The sequence below is a fragment of the Camelus dromedarius genome, chromosome 1 (assembly GCF_036321535.1).
Source record: "Camelus dromedarius isolate mCamDro1 chromosome 1, mCamDro1.pat, whole genome shotgun sequence".
NCBI lineage: Eukaryota > Metazoa > Chordata > Mammalia > Artiodactyla > Camelidae > Camelus > Camelus dromedarius.
The window spans coordinates 38,066,758-38,088,807 of NC_087436.1; positions in this window are offsets into that span (position 1 = coordinate 38,066,758).

A 22,050-nucleotide genomic window follows, 5' to 3' on the forward strand; every position below is an offset into this window, starting at 1 on the left:
TTGTTGGTCACCTGCTAGATGTCAGTTGCTGCTTGGGTGTCACCACGGGTGACAGGAGAAGTCGAGCTCACAGTCCAGCGAGGGAGGCGGGCCCATCATGAGGTGAGTACAGTGCGGTGCGTATGGTGAAGCACTAGAGAGGGTCTGAGACTCAGAGACAGGGAAGGGGTCACAGACAAGGCAGTAGCTGTGTAGGCTGAATCCTGAGGGAAATATGGGAGGTAGCTGAATGGAAAGAGAACAGTATGCTGTTTGGAATGTAATGTCAGGTGTTTAGTAAAGGAGTTTATCTTCTTCCCTTTAACTATCTCCTTCTAGTCCTGATCAAAATTAAACTGTTTCAGAAAAATTGCCTGAGGTACCAGTTCCTTTGTACTTCCCTCTAGTCCCTTAGTCTAATTGACCTGAACACACATTAATTGTGTTTCTATCATTTTGCTTTTGTGGATATAATCGATAATTGCCCTGATATTTCAGAAGGTCTCCCTATTCTGTCTTTTTAAATAGAAAGAAAACTTACTGAGAAAATTAATTTTTTTGTATTCTTGTGATGTCTGTAATGGTGTTCAATATAATGATATATGATAATGTGTTTTTCAACTGTTTTTATAATATAAATAGCAGGCAGTGAAAAATATGTACAAAATGATTCTTAATACATATCTATTTTGCTCTTACATCAGTCGTGGAAGAGTATTAAAAACTAGGGGTAATGACAAGAAGCCCACAGAGGACGTAACAAGAGCAGCCTCCACAGTGTGGCTGGAAGTGATGTGTGAGTGCTGGAGTGGAGGACAGATGTTGAGATGATGAAGTCATGACAACCCCGATAGACAACTCTCTCCAGAGGTTGTTGCTGTGAAGGTAGCAGGAGAATATGGTGGTGCTAAGTGGAAACAGAGGAGATGGAAGGGAGCTGTTATATTTTTTAAATAATAGGAAGATCCCAGAACTTGGTTGCATATTCACTGAGGAAATGTTCCAGTAGAAAAGGGTAAACTGATGATGTAGGAAAAAGCCCTGAGACTTTCGGCAAACATCTTTTCCCTCTTCTCTAAAATTGAGGATCACCAAACCATTCTAGCAGTTCTATGACTCTTCATTCTTTCAGAGTTTTAGGGGAGTCATTATCCCACAACTGATATGACTGAATTTCTACTATAATGTTAGAATTTATGAATAATTGTATTCCTAACTGAACATGAAGTCAACATGTAATGGAATGTTATTCTGATTTTGTATTGGTGGTTGTATTGACTCAAATCATTAAATTTCTGCTCAGTGAACTCTCTTGGACATATAAAACATGATAGATCTTTCAGAATAGGTGACTCAAGAAATTTAAATCCAAAGGAAGTGGGAAAGGGAAATAGCTCAGTGGTAGAGCACATGCTTAGCATGCAGGAGGTCCTGGGTTCAGTCCCCAGTGACTCTATTAAAAATAATAATAATATTTTTCTTTCTCTTTCTGGCTTACTTCACTTAGAATGACATTCTCCAGGAGCATCCATGTTGCTGCAAATGGCATTATGTTGTCGATTTTTATGGCTGAGTAGTATTCCATTGTATAAATATACCACCTCTTCTTTATCCAGTCACCTGTTGATGGACATTTAGGCTGTTTCCATGTTTTGGCTATTGTAAATAGTGCTGCTATGAACATTGGGGTGCAGGTGTCATCCTGAAGTAGATTTCCTTCTGGATACAAGCCCCGGAGTGGGATTCCTGGGTCATATGATAAGTCTATTCCTAGTCTTTAGAGGAATCTCCACACTGTTTTCCATAGTGGCTGCACCAAACTGCATTCCCACCAGCAGTGTAGGAGGGTTCCCCTTTCTCCACAGCCTCTCCAGCATTTGTCATTTGTGGATTTTTGAATGACGGCCATTCTGACTGGTGTGAGGTGATACCTCATTGTAGTTTGGATTTGCATTTCTCTGATAATTAGTGATATTGAGCATTTTTTCATGTGCTTTTTGATCATTTGTATGTCTTCCTTGGAGAATTGCTTGTTTAGGTCTTCTGCCCATTTTTGGATTGGGTTGTTTATTTTTTTCTTATTGAGTCATATGAGCTGCTTATATATTCTGGAGATCAAGCCTTTGTCGGTTTCACTTGCAAAAATTTTCTCCCATTCTGTAGGTTTTCTTCTTGTTTTATTTCTGGTTTCCTTTGCTGTGCAGAAGCTTGTAAGTTTCATTAGGTCCCATTTGTTTATTCTTGCTTTTATTTCTTCTAGGAGAAAATTTTTTAAATGTATGTCAGATAATGTTTTGCCTATGCTTTCCTCTAGGAGGTTTATTGTATCTTGTCTTATGTTTAAGTCTTTAATCCATTTTGAGTTGATTTTTGTATATGGTGTAAGGGAGTGTTCTAGCTTCATTGTTTTACATGCTGCTGTCCAGTTTTCCCAACACCATTTGCTGAAGAGACTGTCTTTATTCCAACGTATATTCTTGCCTCCTTTGTCAAAGATGAGTTGACCAAAAGTTTGTGGGTTATGAGATCGCTCATATGTGGAATCTAAAAAACAAAAACAAAAACAAACAAACAAACAAAAACAAAGCATAAATAAAGGACAGAAATAGACTCACAGACAGAGAATACAGACTTGTGGTTACCAGGGGGGTGGAGGGTGGGAAGGGATAGACTGGGATTTCAAAATTGTAGAATAGACTACACTGTATAGCACAGGGACATATACACAAAATGTTATGATAACTCACAGAGAAAAAAATGTGACAATGAGTGTGTATATGTCCATGAATAACTGAAAAATTGTGCTGAACACTGGAATTTGACACAACATTGTAAAATGATTATAAATCAATAAAAAATGTTAAAAATAATAATAATAAGCCTTAAAAACTGTATTTAAGTCCAAGGGGAAAATATTTTCAGTGCTAACTCAGGCAGGATTCTTTTTTACTGCACGGTGGAGGAGAGCTGTGTGACCAGCTCATGTCTACAGGAATCACTGGACGGGTTTTCATCTTATCACTCACGACATGAAGTAGGCAATGTACTCACTTTTCAGGAAAGTGTTAAGTAACTATGAAAAGGGGGCAAGTCCTTTGACTTTACGGTGAGACAAGACATGCTTTTTTCTCATCCATGGAAAGGCAGGCTAGCTGTCGCACCTCCCACTCTATCAACAGCCAGCGTTGTGTCTGCAGATTTTTCTACCTAGGTGACTCCAACTCTTTTTACCACCTTATATAGCAAGAGACTGAGAACTTGCCATGTAAATCTTACACGTGGAACAGGGTCTGCTTGATTCCTGAAGAGGCGGAGAGTTTATCTGTCCGATCCTTTTGGCCTCCCTCTGTTCTGTTTTGGAAACTGATTGCTGCAGAGTGTCTTCCAAACTACACTCACTACCCCCAGACTTCACAAAGACTGATGCGAAGCAACAACACTGCAAATGTCCTCACGTGGTTAGTGGTTTCAATTTGGAATCTGGTGCTGGTTTCTGGAAGAGATGAGAAGGAAAATTTTCCTGTCCTGGGGATTTTGTATGTTTTTTCTGTCTCTTAGATATTTTCCCTCTTAAAATGTGGTTGTGAAAAGCAGATGTTCAGGAAAGCTAAAAGTCCTGGAAATATTCATCTGCTTGGTAACTCAATACCTCAGGGTATACATTGTCCATAGTAGCAAAATAGATTTTTTTTTTCTGCCTCCCATGGAATTGTAGCCATTGAGATAGTGTAAAATATGCCTTCTGAATTTAGCCTGCACTCAAATCTGTTTATTGTTCAAAGAAATCATGTAATGCCAATTTAAGGTGTTTTTTTTTGAGTCTTTCATAAATCAACTGCATATTTATTTTGCTGACCAGAGAGAGTCAGATGAAAACACTCAACATTAAATTTCTACCCTAAATATCACAAAATAAATACCAAGGTCTCCTTAAAAACTTTGAGATCCCAACTTTGCCTCTAATAGTAGTCTCCAATGTTCAGCATTTGAAAACATAGAGGAAAGTCATTGTAACTGCTACTTTGGTATAGCGTCCCGGAGCACCAGGACATCAGTTACAGCCCCCGTTGTTGTAAGGTGACATTGAGCCTCATTTAAAAAGTTACACACAAAGTTTCTCACCTACCAGAAGATTCAAAACTTGGAGTGTTTGTTCAAATGATTGCTCTAGTAACAATAATGTATTGAAACCACCTTTATTTTCTGACATTTGTCTGTGTAAGGCAAGTGATTCATGACCCTAATTGTATATGGAAGAAATAAATTTGAAAGAAACATTTTGTTACAGCAGAGGCTGATATTCATAACTGGTTCCTTGAATATCAGGTAACTAATCAGTCATGGATATATTAACAGGTTATTCATGCTTTTCTAGTTTTCACTCTGAAATAAATAAAAAGAGGCCCATTGGCTGGGGTATCATTCGATATTATAATGATACAGTGCTGATAATAATTTCTACTAGGGAAATACAGTAGCTGTCTTCACATTCACCAAAGTAATAAATAAGCAAACTTCCAGCTTATATACAATCTTTCCTCAGTTTGTTGCTTTCTGAAAATTGCTTTGAAAGTTAATTAGAACTGCATAAAATATAGCCAGCATACCAGTCCCTAAGAACAGCACACAACAGAAATACTTGATCAGAAAAGCAAAATGTTTATTTCACTGGCTAGATTTGGCAATGTACTCCTGTGGCTGCTACTCAGTCTTTTTTGAGTAACCTAGTCTCCTCTCCTCCCTTCTGGCCACTTCCCCGTACTTAATCTTAAATTTGTGCATTGAGCACTATGGTTGTACTCTGGTGAATGTGTATTTGAGAGCTATTTCTGTTCTCTGATTTTAGCACTATTGTGTTGACTATTTACATAATGCATATCAATCAAGATAGTGCCTCCTTTTAGAATGTGTTTAGTCCGTGATCATCACCTGATTTTACTTGACAATCAAAGTTTATTGTCCTGTCAAGAGTGTCCCTTTTAGTCATAATCATCCTATACTGAATCATCAATACATAGTTTCAGGCTAAACTAGCGAGACTCCTTTCGGATGCTTCACACGCCACAGAGAAATGAGGCATGTATTCCATGCTATAGGCTGATTAGTGCTGGAGGTGTGTGGACAGCGGGGCCCAGAAGGGCTGTAACCAACTTTCTGAGGGACAAAAAGTCACAGAGGCAAAAACTGAGTGCCTTGTTTGGGTCTAATTTCATAGAACAATCAATCTCAATCTTTTTCTACTTGTCAGTCTTTTGAGAGAATATAAAGTTGGGCTTAATTCTTTAGACAAAAGCAAATACGCACATACACCATTTTTTTTTTCCAAAAAATTTCTAACAGTTGTTAGGTCTCCTGAAATCTCGGGTTAAGAATTTCCACTGGGACCAATTGGGTTTCCAAGCAGAGCGAAGTTGGAGTTCATTATATTAAACTGGTGGGAATCTTTAAGAGAAGAAGAAAGATAATAAGACAGTAATGAGGGAAAGAAGCAAGAGAGTTCATGGAAACAAAAAACAATGTGATTGAAGCAATGAGCAATGAATGGCAAGATATAATGCAGAGCTGCAGAGAAATTATCTGGACGACTTGTTATCTTACAGGGAATTAAACTTTTCAGAAATTGGTTCAGATGACCCAGGATGTCCTCAGAGCTCATTCTGAAGGAGATACAATTTTGACAGATCTTGAGGGTTCTTGGCAGATGCTTAGCAGGCTCCCTGGGATGCTGGAGTTGCTGACCTCAGAATCAGCAGGGCTATGGTCGCTTTCAATAAGATAGAGTTTGTTAAGGAAAGAGAAATTTTATGTCACCTTGGGTTTGGGATCTACTGAGAGAGTGAAAGACGGGGACTGGAGTTCAGATTACGAGGGAAGTGTGCTTGGGCCACAGATGAAAACAAGGAGTTTCAAGTGTCCTTTAGCTGCTCAGCATAAAGGGACACATTTTGGGTGGAAGGTGGGGTTCTCAGGTGAACTGAGGGTAGGACATGGTTCAGAAAGAGTGTACCTAAGTCCTGATGCTGATTTGGTGACACAAGAATCAAGTCCTAGCTCTGAATTTACCATGACCTAGCTTTGTGAATTTGAATAAATTATCGTACATCTCTGGATCTCTTTTCCCCACTCAGATAAAGGGCCACAGGAAGCCTAAGTGATCTCTAAGATTCCTTCCAACTCTAGAGGTCTCTGGTTATGGCAGAGACTGGAAATTAATGGGAAGAAGAGTCATAATGCTTCAACAATGTTTTACTTCTTTTCTTTTTTTAAAAAATTGAAGTACAGTGGGTTTATAATATGTCAGTTTCTGTTGTACAGCACAGTGAATGAGATATACACACACACACGCACACACACACATATATATTCCTTTTGATATTCTTTTTCGTTATAGACTATTACAAGGTATTGAATATAGTTCCCTGTGCTGTGCAATAGGACTTCGTTGTTTATCTGTTTTATATACAGTAATTTGTATCTGCAAATCCGAAACGCCTAATTTTTCCCTCCACCAACCCCCTTCCCACCCCTGGTAAACATAAGTTTGTTTTCTATGTCTGTGAATCTGTTTCCGCTTTAGTTATTTTCAAAAAGATCTCTCTCTCCCTTTTATGCCCTCTCTGATTCTTTGGGTATGTTGATTAAGACTTTTAGTAGATTAGTATCACTGACTTCATGAAATATAAGAATCACAATTTTCCCAAGGAAATCTTGACAATTATATTTTTCTACCAGCAGTTGGAAATCAGCAGTGTTCGTTAACTTTTTAAAAAAGCAAATACTGCATTTATTTACTCTGTTGTGTGGAAACTTACCACTGCCAGCTTCAACCACAGAACATTCTATAAGAAGCAGTTGTGGTTTCCAGATGAGGGCAAGCGAATAGGATTTTCCAAGGCTGCTTCGGAGAGCATCAGATATTTCAGCATATTTCGTATCTTGGCACAGTGAACCTGTTATGAATTCTCTGGGCCTGGCTGTCTCTCTCCTACCCCAATTATTACCTTCTTACTCTGGCAGAGTAGAACACCAGGAACTCGTATGGGATGCAGGAGCTGGTTCCAGTGGTCTCGGCAATGCCTCAAGTCTCCTGTTGGGTAGATTCTTGCAGAATGAGGCTGGAAGTGCCACTTAGAGGCTCTGATTCTAACCTCTGCAGTAAGCAAAAATCCAGTCCTCGTACTCATCAGCTGGAGCTGGGTTCCCATATGCCACTTATTTTTCTTAAGTGGAGCAAAGACAGTGCCAATACAAAGTAAAGAAAACTGATTTCATATACATTTAAAGCTGACGTGCACTTTGTATGTCACCTTGCGTAAGATATTGCTCAGGCCACACTGCAAACCTGTCAGTGCATGTGTCTTGTCTATAATGACCCAGATAATTGTCCTATAATAGTTTAAATAGAAAGGGATTATTTATCATGATTGATGGAAAACGATTTTTGAGGAGGAACAGCATCTGAGGTGCTTTTATTCTCCTGGTGTTTAAAATGTGGGGCAAACACTAAAAGTCCTATGAATTCAGACTAAAGCAGCAGACGTGAGCCTATTTTACTCTCTACTGGATGGACACCATTTAGAAAAGTGCCAACCCGGGCTTTCTGGGTCTCTGAGTTGTTGACAATACAGACTTGTTTAACAATGTCTGTTATTCAATAGGCATAATGGTTATTAACTACACTCTGTTTCAGTTATGATATTAGTTCTCTAATGTGGAAGGTCTATATAACTATTTTTTAAAGGAAATCCCCATACTCCTAAAATTGTTAGTTCTAGTTGTCTTATTTAAAATATACTGATAAATAGAAAAACAGAAAGACATTTGGAAGCCAATGAACATGCTGAGCCTAGGTTAATGTAGTAGAAAGATCATTGGGTTTTGTGTTAGAATACTTGTATTCTGGCTGCAGCTTTGTGTCACTATGCGTGTGATCTTGAGGGACTTACTTTATTTCTATCAGATAGATAGCATCTGAAAATGGATAGTCTACTACAGCAGGCAAATTCTAAGATTCTCCCCATGATTTCCACTCCCTGGCATGTATGTCCCATATAATCTCCCCCTCTTGAATCTTGGTGGCACTTGTGTACATAAGGGAATGTTACTCCTGTAATTATATTATTGATTATATGCAAAAGATGAAAGGATCGTTATGATGTAACAATGGTTAATCTTGAGGAGGGAGCAGTGATTGGAACAAAGTATTATGCAACTCCTAGGTGCAGACAATGTTCTCTTTCTTCATCCAAAAACTGGTTACTTGGCTATGCAGTTTATTAAAATTCACAGAACTATACTATGTGTACTTTCTGGATACTTATTGTGTTTCAGTAAAATATTAAAGCATTTATATGTACTCTGAAAAACTATTTTTCTTTTAAACTCTTAAAAATTAAAATTATCTAAATAATAAAAAATTTACACAGAATGATTCAAATAAAGCTGACATTCGTTTGTTTGAAAATTTATTTAAATTTATGAAATATTTTGATTAAAGTCACACTATTCACAATTCTAGTGTTCAATATTTATCTAGTTGCCACTGAAAGAATTGATTTCATGCTTCATGTATTTTACATCTAGTTCCACAAATATTTAAATTTAAGAGTAATATGATTTGTGGAGTGTTGCAAACTGTTCTTCAGCCACCATCTGCAACTGATGTGAGTTCTCTGCTAATTCATGAGTAGTCACAGAACTACAATTTGAAATGCACACAAAAGTAAGAACAGATGCTTGACATTACTATAGAATGGTACTTCATTATTCAAGAATTGACTGTATTCATACAGTCTAGGAGAACAAATTTTTTCACTAATTAGCCTGCCTCTTACCTAAGCACTGCTATTACCCACATCCTCTCCAACCAAACAAAAGTGTTACCTATTTCTGATATCAGTCAATGCACAATTCACAAATCTTCATGGCATTCCCATGTAGTCACTTTTTGTTAAAAGGACATATGGACTAAGATATGAGTGACATTTCACTGGGGCCTGAATAGTTTCAGAAATAAGAAATGATATTTGGAGTTCCAGGTCTTGTCGGCGCTGGGAGCCAGATCCCAAGTGCAGAGGTGCCCGTGCGTTCTTTAGTAAATGTGTTTGTTCCTTTATTTTGTTTATGATATGTGGACCCTCTAAAGTCTAGAGCCCAAAGCAGAAAGCTCTTTACCTGTGTCTGAGGGTCGGACTGATGGGCAACACTAAGGGTTTTTGAAAAATTTAGCATTTTGAAGAGGAGAGATTCATTATGTCATTCAATGCTATAATAGAAATGTGATTTACCATATGAAATAATATATATTCACTATCTATGTCCTGAAAAATTACCCACCAGCACCTTCATATTTATGCTTTGCATTTAATAGCAAAGTCATTTGTTTTCTTCCCTTGCCTAAAGTACCCGTTGCATTTTATCATTTATTTTCAAGTTGGTATTTTTCTTAGTGAAAGTTCCTGTTTATTAGCATCTATCAAAATAAAACAAAATATTTTTGTCTTTCTATATTTTCTCTTTCATCATTCACATTGTAGCTATTTCCTAATATGTCTTTCTTAGAAAAATGTTTCCTAATATCAAGTATTGCCCCTGCTTCCTAATACTGAATATTGCTTAGTTAAGCCCACAGAAAGGTGACTCCTTTTCAGGCAGTTCAGATTTTTTCACTCTTAGCATGGTTACCAAATACGACATTATGAGTGAGACTGTTCTAATTTTTAAATGAAAATCTTCCATGATGTTATCAATTGCTGAACTCTTAATTATGATACAAAATTTAGGGAAAATTACATAATTGGAAACCACTATTCAGGAGATGCTCTGAAGCAGTTGTTCCTGGCATCACTACTACAATATAATTATAATAGAACGCCTCTCAATAGATTGTGTATGTGCCTTGAGTATTATATAATGAGACCACAACTGTTAATCCAATAAATCTGATAACAAAGAATTCATGAAATGATCATAGTGATTTCAATATAAGTGAGTTTAGTGTTCTATTGCAGATGTTTCTGTTAGGAGGGAAAAAACTCAAACAAAAGTTACTTCTTATCAATGAAGGAGTTCACTGTAAAGTGGACTTGTCATATAATGTCTATTTCTTTAGAAATGAATGTTGTTTCTTTCAGAGGAAATAGAGATTATATCACTACCTAGAAATTATATTTATATATGAGTGAAATGAGCCTACTAATTTTTTCCCCTGCTTAATCTCTTGTGATATAAGCTATAAACTCCAAAATTTGTGGTAAATTAAATTTTTATTTTTTGTTTTAGAATATCATTGAAGATGGAATATAGTTTTTCTTCATACAAATATATGCATATAAATGTATAAAAAATTCAATGAGTTGCTTCCCTTTTAAATAATTTCAAAATCTGCCTTTTTACATGGAACCTCAAAACTTTTTAAACTTAAAATTGCTCTTCCTTGATTAAAGAATAAGGAAGAAGTTCTTTGGAGTCCAACCTTGAACTAACAGTCAAAGGTAGGACATTTTGGGGTTTCTTCAAATGTTTATTCAATGGTTATTTTTAAATGTTTATGGACAAATTTTTAAAAAATTTCTCCAGGCCCATCCATGTTGCTGCAAATGTCATTATTTTATTTTTTATGGCCGAGTAGTATTCCATTATATAAATATACCACAACTTCTTTATCCAGTCATCTGTCAATGGATATTTAGGTTGTTTCCATGTCTTGGCTGTTTGTAAATAATGCTGCTATGAACATTGGAGTGCATGTCTCTTTTTGAATTAGAGTTCCGTCTGGATATATGCCCAGGAGTGGGATTGCTGAATCATATGGTAAGTCTATTTTAAGTCTTTTGAGGAATCTCCATACTGTTTTCCATGATGGTTTCACCAAACTATATTCCCACCAACAGTTTAGGAAAGTTCCCTTTTCTCCAAACCCTCTCCAGCATTTATCGTTTGTGGACTTTTGAATGATGGCCATTCTGACTGGTGTTAGGTGATACCTCATTGTAGTTTTCATTTGCATTTCTCTGATAATTAGCGATGTTGAGCATTTTTTCATGTGTCTATTGGCCATTTGTATGTCTTCATTGGAGAATTGCTTGTTTGGATGTTCTGCCCAGTTTTGGATTGGGTTGTTTGTTTTTTCATTACTAAGTTGTATGAGCTGTTTATATATTCATTCTAAGTGAAGTAAGCCAGAAAGAGAAAGAAAAATACCATATGATATCACTTTTATGTGGAATCTAAAAAAAAAGAAGACAAACAAACTTATTTATAAAACAGAAATAGACTCACAGACATAGAAAACAAACTTATGGTTACAGGCAGGGGAATGGGGTGGGATGGGACAAATTGGGAGTTCAAGATTTGCAGATACTAACTAATATATATAGAATAAACAACAAGTTCATACTGTATAGCACAGGGAACTATATTCAGTATCTTATAGTAACTTATGGTGAAAAAGACTATGAAAAGAATATATGTATGTTCATGCATGACTGAAGCATTATGTTGTACACCAGAAATTGACACAACATTGTAAACTGACTATACTTCAATAAATAAATATATACTATATATAAGTAAATGTAAATTTCTCAGTTGTAATTTGGAAGATGGTACATAAATATAAAACAATATTGAATGACTTCTATTCTTGGTCATGAGGATTTAGCAGAAGCCAATGCACTTTTCCCCCCATGAAATCAGCTAGAAAAGTCTACTATAAGAACACACACTTTTCAGACTTTGGGTATTAGGCATCTCAGACGGTCATCTCCAAAAGAAGAGAAACAAATGATACAAGCCCTATAATTGCCTCCAGCTTACTGCCTGGAGAGAGTTTCTAGCCCATGTGAAGAGGTGGGGAGAGGCAAACAAAACAGACCCAGTGATCGCAGTGCTTTGAGGAAGCAGAGTTGAATTTTGGAGGCTAAATCAGACTAGCAGAACCAAATATCAGGAAGAAAAGAGCTCCACAGGGGAATCTCTAAAAATTTACAGAGGGCTCTCTCAAGTGTTTGACCCAGTACTGACAGGCACAGATGTAGGAGGAACCTACCCAAAACAGGAAAAGATCACGTTAAAGAAGAGGTGGGATAAGCCCCAGAGTTCAGATGGCTCCCAACTCAGAAGACTCAGCAAATTCACCAAATATTAAAGGAAAAGGTAATACCAATTCTGTATAAACTTCCAAAAGACAGAAGAGGAGGAGACACATCCCAAACATTCTGAGTCACAAATCAGCCAGACACCAAGAGCAGAAAAAAATTACAAGAAAATTAAAGATTAATATTCCCCATTAAGCGGACACAATCATCCTTAATCAAATATTAGAAAATACATTTTAACAATATTAGAAAGAAAGAACATATCATGCCCTAGTGAGTTTATCACAGGAAACCAAGGTTGTTTCATTTTAAAATCAGTCAATATAATTCATCATAAGAACAAACTGAAAAAAGATTATCTCTGTAAGTGAAGAAAAAATATTTGACATCCATTAACTCATGGATCCTAACTGGTGACACACAAGTTCAACTTGTTTCATTACTGATGATGTTCACTTTGGTCCAGTTTTTCTCAACCAAAGATACTCTGAGAGAATTAAACCCTAATATTCTAAGGCTGGGCTTGGCAAACTTTTTCTGTCAATGGCCATGTATTAATAATTTAGGCCACTGTAACAGGAAAGAAGCCATGGATAATGCATAAACAAATGGCTCTGGTTGCATTAAAATTCTATTTATGGACAATGAGATTTGAATTTCACTTAACTTTCATATATCACAATGTCACCTTCTTTTTCCTTTTTTCAACCATTTAAAAATGTAAGAAGTCATTCTTAGCTCGTAATAAATACATTAAAAAAAAAAAAAAGGTAGCTGGCTGGATTGGTCCTGCAGGCTCTATTTTGCTGACCTGTGCTCTAAGACACTCATGTGTAATGAATTCATTTATTTCTTATGCTTTTAGAATGAACTATTCTTGGAAGAATTGAGAAAATAATCACCCAAATGTGTGTTCTTTAATTCAAATGTGGTGTCCTAATTGAAAAAGGCTGTGTTGTGTCACCAAGATCCTCTACTGTAAAGTTACTCTTTTCTGCTTTCAAAGTGTGTTTTGTGGGGAGAGGTATTTTGAGCTGTGTAAATATCCCTTTACATTAAAAGAATAAATTTCAATTTATTCACACACTTATTTATTTGCATCTGTAAGGACTCAAGATTTCCTATTTTATTCAATGAGTTTTACTCTATCCCTTATTTTGATGCTTAAATTTTTCCTAATTTGGTCAGTGGGAGGCCACTCATGCTGACTCCAGTTTCTTTTGGGTATATCCCCATTATTCTTTGAGCATTTCCTTTCTGGAAACAACAAGGTCTTCTAGACTCATCTTACTGAGGTTTCCTGCTCCAGCCCTCAAATTAGGCATTTTTCTCCAAAAGTTTGAGCTCCTTTTACTGGAGAATGGGATTTAGAAGTCAGTATCTAGGACCTAGTTGTGTTCATTATCATTGGGGTGTTGCTATATCCAGGCTCTATCAGTGGACGGGCAGATATGCATACTCATACATACACATATTTACCTCTATGTTTACTTCTCTATCTTTATCTATTGAAAGCCATGTGATCATACCAAACTTAGTACTACATGGTTTGTGCTAGCTTTCTCCTTTTCTATATCTGACTTTTCAGACAATGAGAAACTTGGCTCTATTAACCAATCCCCTTATATGTCAACAATCTCTCAAATCTGTTGCCACCACCTGACCTCGCTCACGTGGACACCCTTCTCACCCTGCTGCCTCCCCATGCCGGATGCACCTCCGCATGAATGCCCTTTTCACCCCTCTTGGGCTCCATCACTCCTGTTGGTCCAAACGAGACCCTCTCCACCTTTGCTGTAGTTTGACACCCTATATCGGGCTTCCACATGCATGTATTCCCTTCTTGAATTGTAGTAGAAAAGAACAAATCTGACTCCATCTTAGATCTGTTTCTTTAGCTCTAACCCTGTGCTCTGTTTCCTGGGCTTAGTCATGCTGGTTCTGCACCTTTTGCAAAAGAATGTTGCCCAGAGCCTAAAATATACCAGATAGCCCATTCTCCAGGCTCTGACCTTTAAGAGTATAACACTTTCCCATTCATATAAAGATAAAAAGTTGCAGAACAGAAAATAATAATCGTCTTGTTGGAGGCTTACAGGGACACCAGGACCTGACCTACATGGACAGCTGCAAGAACAAAGGATTCGGACTCCAAGAAGTTTGCAACAGCCAACAATACCTCCTCCTCTTTTTAGTATAAAAGGAGCCTGAATTTTGACTTGGGGAAGATGGCTGTCCAGGACATTAGTCTGCCGTCTTCGTGGTCTGCTGGCTTTCCAAATAAAGTCATTATTCCTCACCCCAGCACCTCGCCTCCCTATTTATTGGCCTGTCGTGTGGCGAGTAGAACTAGTCTGGACTCAGTAACAGTTCCAGGCAATGTAAGGCTATTTCCCGAGATACTTCTGGGGCAGGAGGGGCCTGGCAGCATTGTTCAAATCACACTGCCTAAGTCACTAGTGTCTTCACTATTTAGAGTGTGAGGATGCACATCACACACTGTGACCCAAGCTGTGACCCTGCCACAGTCAGAATTTCTCTTACACACGTAGGATAAACATGCTTAGGCATGCTGAGGAGAGAAAACATCCCTAAGTAAAAAACGGAATTGCCATTTGCACAGCATCATTCAATGGGTACAGCATTTCTGTTGATATCAGCCCATTTAATCCTCATAAATGAACTCTCCCCATTTTATCTTATGATTAGTTCATGGGGCTCAGGGACACTAAGACATTCGTCCAAGCACTGGTGCATTATCAAAACTGAAGAAGCACAGTAGTGCCCAGACTTTGAGATCAGGGCTCATTTTCTCTGCTGTGCTGTCCCACTCACTCACTTAACTATGACATTTCACTTGCTTATCTCTTGCAGATTCATTTGCTACAACGTTTCTGTAATTCTTACTTGATTTATTTGTATATTTAATTTGCTTGCTCTTTTTCATGAATACAGAACTGGAAAAATTTCAAAAGTACAAACCGGGTCCTTAATGATAGGAGTATTAGTTTTTCTTAGACTACAATTATGCACTCTGTCTGCTATGTAGGTACTCCGGAGAGAAAATGGTATACATTATATCCTTAAATTCTGCTAAAGGGAAAAAACTATAATTTTGCAAAGCAAGGATATGGCCACCCTGTGGCTTTTCCATTAAAAGACTATTGAAAGGCAATTTAATTCAGTTTGACTGCAGTTGAGCATCTTAATAGTTGTAATAAAGTCGTAAGAATACTCATTGTCTCCACATAATCTCAATAGCTCCCTCTAGAATTTTAGGGAAAATATTTAAAATTAGCAGTTTACTTTCAAGTTTTCTTTTTGGTGAAGGTTCAGGGTACCCTAAATCATGTATTCATAACCTTTAAAAATATATTTTAATTAATAAGGAATTACTAAGTGCAAAGAAACACACAACCAATATCCATGAATGTGTAAAATTGTTGTTGTTTTTTTTTTCCCAATTGAGGTACGAAGTTAAATTGGGAAAGTTTTTATAACGGAACATTATTTTTTAAGAAAAGTAATATAGTATAGTACTGGAGGGGATGAGAGATAATAGAATCCCACTTTAATGAATAACACCATTAATAGTCATTTTATAACAAGGCCATTTCTGTATCCAAAATGCTTGTAATAGCACTATATTGCTGATACAGGAATTACACTTTCTGTTTGAAAGAGAAATTAAATATTAACAGACAGACTTTTACCCCAATTAGTTTTGGAGCAATTTTATGGAAATGGAGGCCTTCAAGCATTCTTTATTTGTACACAACATTAATAAAGAGACCATCAGTTTACATAATTGGGACTTCGTAGTTAGCTATTAGGCATCAAAGAGGCTGGCTTAGGCATCGAGCCTCTGGCTGAGTGCCATGAAGCCTGCACCTCGATGGCTAATTTGTCTTGAGCTGCTCAGGAAACCAAATTCAGACCACTCTGTTTTCTAATGAAAAACGTTAATTTACAATGAGAAAATATAATTAATTATCAAACATGGGCCTAAATTACTAAATTCATTTCCTTTTCTTTGAGAAATTAAACAAAAATTGGAAGATGATTCAATTAATATAAAGTCAGAATAAAGAATGTAAGATGCTTGTTAATAATTCAGCAAGCTGTGAATATCCCAGTGAGCTATTCTTCTCAGTTATAGAGAAGTAGGTGCCAAGGGCACTGCAAACTGCTAGTGTCTGCTGAAGAAACTAGAGCTAGTAAGTCCCTATACAAGTTGACAAATTCCTACACTTTTAACCGCCCTTTTTCTAGAAAGTCAGGATAATATAACAATGTATTTTTCTAACATATCATTATGACAATTTTCAAGAATACAGCAAAATTAAAAAATCTTTACAATAAACTCCAAAATACTTACCACTGGGGTACCACTAATATTCTGCCATGTTTTGTTTTTATCACATCTGTATCCAATATTCAAATAAAAAAGAATATATACTGTACTACACTATATAATTTCAGAAGTGCAGGCTAAGGTAATCTACCATGTTAGAATTCAGGATACCGTAAATTCTGGGTGGAGAAGAGTGGCTGGAAAGAGCTATAGGGAAATTTTAGGGGTGTAATAGTGTTTTGTTTCTTGATGGTGGTTTCACAGGGGTGTTCAATTTGTGAAAATTCACTCAGTGCATATGTATGATTTGTGCAGTTTTCTGAATATTTGTTATAATTCAACAAACAGCCAACACAAAACAAAACTCTTATAAAGAGATTAAACTCATACAGTAAAAGTCAGAGTAGAAACCAAACAGAAAAAAATCTCATATATCTTGCTTATGAGAGATGTTCAAAGCAGCCTAAAACTGAGAACGGGAAATAAAAGGGTAAAAAGAGATAAACAAAATACAAATCAAAAGAAAACTAGTACGCTCATTTTTCTAGCAATTGGTCTGGCCTATCCAGGATTAGATATTCTAAATTTACGTTAGCCTACATACACACACATACACACATGCACACAAATACACACACACACACATGAAACATTTTGATAAGTCAGGTAGGTTAAAAATTAGTAAAGATATCAAGCTGAACATCTACTAGAGAACATTCATTCTTCGTAAACATGCAACATGTACAAAATAATCATATATTAACCGTAAAACAAGAATGTCAATCAATCTCAAATAGTCAGTAAATGAAAGACGGCATTCTCTGATCACAACACAAATGGATTTCACAAATCCCATTTTTAAATCACCACAACAGATCTCTGTTCAGAATACCATATATTCTTTTATTCAACTGCCCCCTCAGCATAATTACTTGAATGACAAATAGACATCTCATACACAGCCTGGCTCAAAGTGAACACCTAATCTCCCCTCCAGACTAACTCCACTCGTAGGTTTCCCTGTCTTCAGGTTCTTAGGCCAAAAGACTTACAATCATTCTTGTCTCCCCTTTCTCTTAACCCCACATCCAGTGTGGGAGGAAATCCTAAGGACTCTACTTTGTAAAAATATATCCCAGATAAGACTGGTTCTCATCACCTACACTGCAATTGCCCTAATGTAAGCCACCATCTTCTATCACATTACCTTCTAACAGATCTACCCTTGTCCCACTGTGGTCTATTTTCAACACGGCAGCCAACACCATCTCTTTTGAGGCAAGCTGGATCCTGTCACCACTTGTCAAAACCCTGCAGAGCCTCCCCCACTTCATTCAGAAGAAAAGCCTTACAATGGTCTATGAGGCTCTCATAGTCTACCCCTCCATTACCTCTCCAATCGCCAATCCTTCTACTCTCCAGCCACCTTTCTAGTCCCTAGGATGCACTCAGCACGCACTGCTCTTAGGACTGATGCTCCAGGTCTTCCCTTTGCCTAGAACTCTCTTCTTTCAGAAACACCTTTGGTGATGGCCTCACTGTTTTCAAGCCTTTCTTAAAATTTCTCCTTCTTACTGAGACCCCATTACAAACTTATTTTATACTGCAAGCTTATTCCCAGGCCTTGTGGCACTCTTGATTCCATGAACCTGAGTTAATTATCTTTGGAAATATCATGTATCACCTGCTAAAATATTACATATTTGACATATTTATCACACATTTAAAAAAATTATGTCTCCCTCCACTGGAACAAAGGCAGGGATTTTTTCTGGTTTATGCGCTGAGAAATCTCTAATGGGCCAGACAGTGCCTGGCACGTAGCAGATGTTCAGCATGGATTTGGTGGATATCACAGCTTGTGAGATGCAGCGAAAACACTCAACAACCCAAATGCCGCCAACATGCTTATTTTAGGGAAGAAAGATGGGAAATAAACATGCTGAGTATGTAACACTGTGGTTTCCAGCCCAGATTCTGACCCAATTTTCCTGGTTATCTTCACTTGGATATATCTCACTTCACCTAAAATCGTCATATGCAAAAGAGGAGTCATCATTGTCCAGCTCTTCTTGTATTCCTCATACAGTATTAGAATCAGCATTCAGAGTGATCTCTGGTGGAAGCCTATAGATACATTCTTGTCTCCACTCTCTCCCTGACCCATTCACCCAAATGATAAGCAATATTTGCAAATTTGCATTCCTTAACATCTCTCAAATCCACTTATATTTTCATACTGCTATGTCCAAGAACCAAGATCCACTTACGGCATTTCTCACCTGTTTTGCTCACTGCTTTTGTAACTGTTCTTGTCTCCAACCCAAATCTCTGCTATAATCCACTCTCTACATGGTACCTGCTGTGGGATAAATTGTGTCCCCTCAAGTTCATATGTTGAATTCTTAACCTCCAGTGCCTCGGAGTGTGACCTTATTTGGAGATGGGGTCTTTATGGAAGTAATCAAGTTAAAATGAGGTCATGAGGGTGGACCCTAATCTAGTAAGACCAGTGTCTTTATAAAAAGGGAACTGGACATGGAAATGGTATAGAGGGAAGATGATATGAAGAGATACAGGGAGAAGACAGCCACCTACAAGGCAAAGAGAGAGACCTGGAACAGATGTTCCCACCCTAGCCCCAGAAGGAACTAACTCAGCCAACACCTTGGTTTTCACTTCTAGTCTCCAGAACTGTGAGGAAAATAAATTTATGTTGTTAAAGCCATTCAGTCCATGGTACTTTGTTGGAGCAGCCCTAATATAGTAGCTAATAATTATTTTAAAAATATATTTTGAATATCTTTCAATTATTTAATAGCTACTGTTGTTACAAAAATACAAAGACTTCATCCTTACTGTGGCTTTCAGCACTCTGTATCTCATTTCTCCCTCTCACCCTTCTTCCTATCCCCCTGCACCCGGGATCTGTCACAGCAAGACCAGCAACCACCACAGGGATAGAGGGTGAAAAACATATCTCTACAGATGGGTACAATTTTCCCCACTGAGCAGCCTTCCACTTTATTTAAGAATAGTCAAACTAAACAAGTATCTGAACATCTTGTCTCAAATAATAATCTGAAGGATAAGAAATGTCACATTCATAAAGATTTTCTCCTTTTACAATGTGATCACAAGATTCCTTAAAGCAGCAGGTTCCTAAGGGTGTAGTTTACAGGTCGTGGAATAGTTCACAGGAGAAAAACCTAAAAACTGAAGTGGCTAAGATGCTGCTGATTGTCAAATGGAAATTAAAATTAAGCAAACATATAATTATAAGAAATAATAAATAATCAGATGCATGTCCTTTAAAATGTTTTAAACCAAACATAAATCTGAAACACTGAAATATTCTACTATCTAGTTGAAAATGACACACCTGCCACCCACCACAACACTTCTGTACCTTCATCCCTCTAAACACCCCAGCTACAAATGTTTGCACATGCCACATCTGCCTATAATGGAATCATCTTCTCTTTACTGTGTCATGCCCATACCAACTAGGTATTCTTCATTTTCCTCCAAGCAGATTAGCTCCTTCCTCTAGATGTCTCAGTTGGACACTCCTGAGCCCGGGTTAGATAGCTATCATCCCTTAATCAAATATTCCCAGAAGACCTACTTAAGTGTCAAGCCTGTGACAGGAGCTAAGGATCCAGTAATGAAGACAGAAATGGCACTGCTTTGGAAAGCTTATAGACTAGTGATGGAGTTGGGAAAACAAGGTGAGTAAACCAAAGAGAGGCCATACAGTTGACCCTTGAACAATGCAGAGGGGTTAAGGGGTGCTTACCCTCTACACAGTCCAAAATCCATAATTTATAGTCTGCACTCCATATATGTTGTTCCTCCATATTCATGGTTCTGAATTCAGATTCAACCAATGGTTGATCCTGCAGTATTGCAGTAACTACTATTGAAAAAAATCTGAGTATAAGTGGACCCATGCAGTTCAAATCCATGTTGTCCACAGGTCAATTGTATTCAGTGACTGTGATCGGTGTGGCCTGTTAACAATGAAGATGTTGCAATATAAGCTGAGATTTGAAGGTTTAGTAGCACGAGAAGATGCTAGCAGTTAGAAATGCTGAAGGGAAAATGTTCTAAACTAATACATTAGTTAATTTAGGATTAATTAGATTATTATACATTTATATATTATACATGGATACATTATTAATCTAAATTAATAAATTTAGAATTTATGAGAATAAAAGTGGTATTTAAAACCATAGGACTGGATGTGGTAACCTATGAAAGGAACGTATATACATGAAGAGAGACAGACAGCAAATAGAGGCAGAGGGAGAGAGACAGAGAGAGAAGTAGCAAGAGGGGAAATGAGAACAGTGCTCAAGAGTAAACCTTGAGGAAAACTAGCATTTAGAGGTTGGGAAGAAGAAAAAGAACTAGCAAAAAAATCTAAGGCAAAATGTTCTCTGAAGCAGGAGAAAATCCAAGAGCCCATGATGTCACAGACAGGAGGATATTTCAATGGGGAATGAGTGTTCTGCTACGTCAAATACAACTGGGACTTTGTGTAAGACGCAGACAATTCACAGTATCTGAAAGCGAGTCCTTGAAAGAACTCTTCTGAGACTCCAGCCCAGGGCTTTGGACAAACATCGAGCAGCACTTTGTACTAGGCTGTATTCAACGTCAAGTGCCTGGAGTGGGCCTGTCAGCTAATCACACACCCACAGGCCTCGCAGATATTTGTGTTGATTTTTTTGAAAGTGCATAAAAAGGCTAAGTAAATGCCTCAAGACAACTCCAAGATTCTCCTTTGAAATGTGTTTGCAATCAACTTCAGCGAACAAATGAATGGGCTTAAATTCTGCTCCATAGAGCCTGGCTGTAAAAACCACACGTCTGCAGATTCGAATGCTGGTGCCTTGAAGACTAATACTGTGTTCAAGCATAGTAGGTTAAAAAGGGATAAACTCAGGCAGTAATTTTGGTTGGCAAAACACGTTTTTAAGCAGGATACTTTGCTTGATACTGTAGTACAAAACTGAGTATCTGCTTAAATTTAATTTTTTAAAAAAATCAAGTAGCCACATTCTAAGTAGCAGAGGAACAAGCTGGGAGGAAAGGCTTGTAGTATTCATTGGTGGGAAAGGGAGGTTAGAAAAAAGGCTCATTACTTTTGGCCTTTCTTCTCCCTGTGTCCCACGGTGTGACAGTGTGACTTTCTTAAGGCTTCTTCCAAAGCTTTTCCTCATAGTCTTAACAGCCATCATTCACATAGTAGTGTAGTACTTTGTCAATTCAGCACAAGTACTGAGGATATTTTCAGATGCAGTCGTCCATCTTTCCCTTCCTGGCCAACTACTTTTGTGTCGCAGTGGCTTTGCATTTGCCGAGGTTCGGATACAACAAAATTTAATTTCACTCAAGCCAATTCAAACGTGATTCTACTTGCAAATATCTCCTGGGATTTTGGTGAAAAAAGAAATAATTAAAAAATCATGTAAACGTAGAGGACATTGTAACATAGACGATGTTTCCTGCAAGTTTCCTTACAATCGTTTGCCATATATATATTTTTTTGTCAGAAATTGGTGCTACTCTAACAAAGGTAATAAGCACAGAAGGAAATGTTCATGCAGT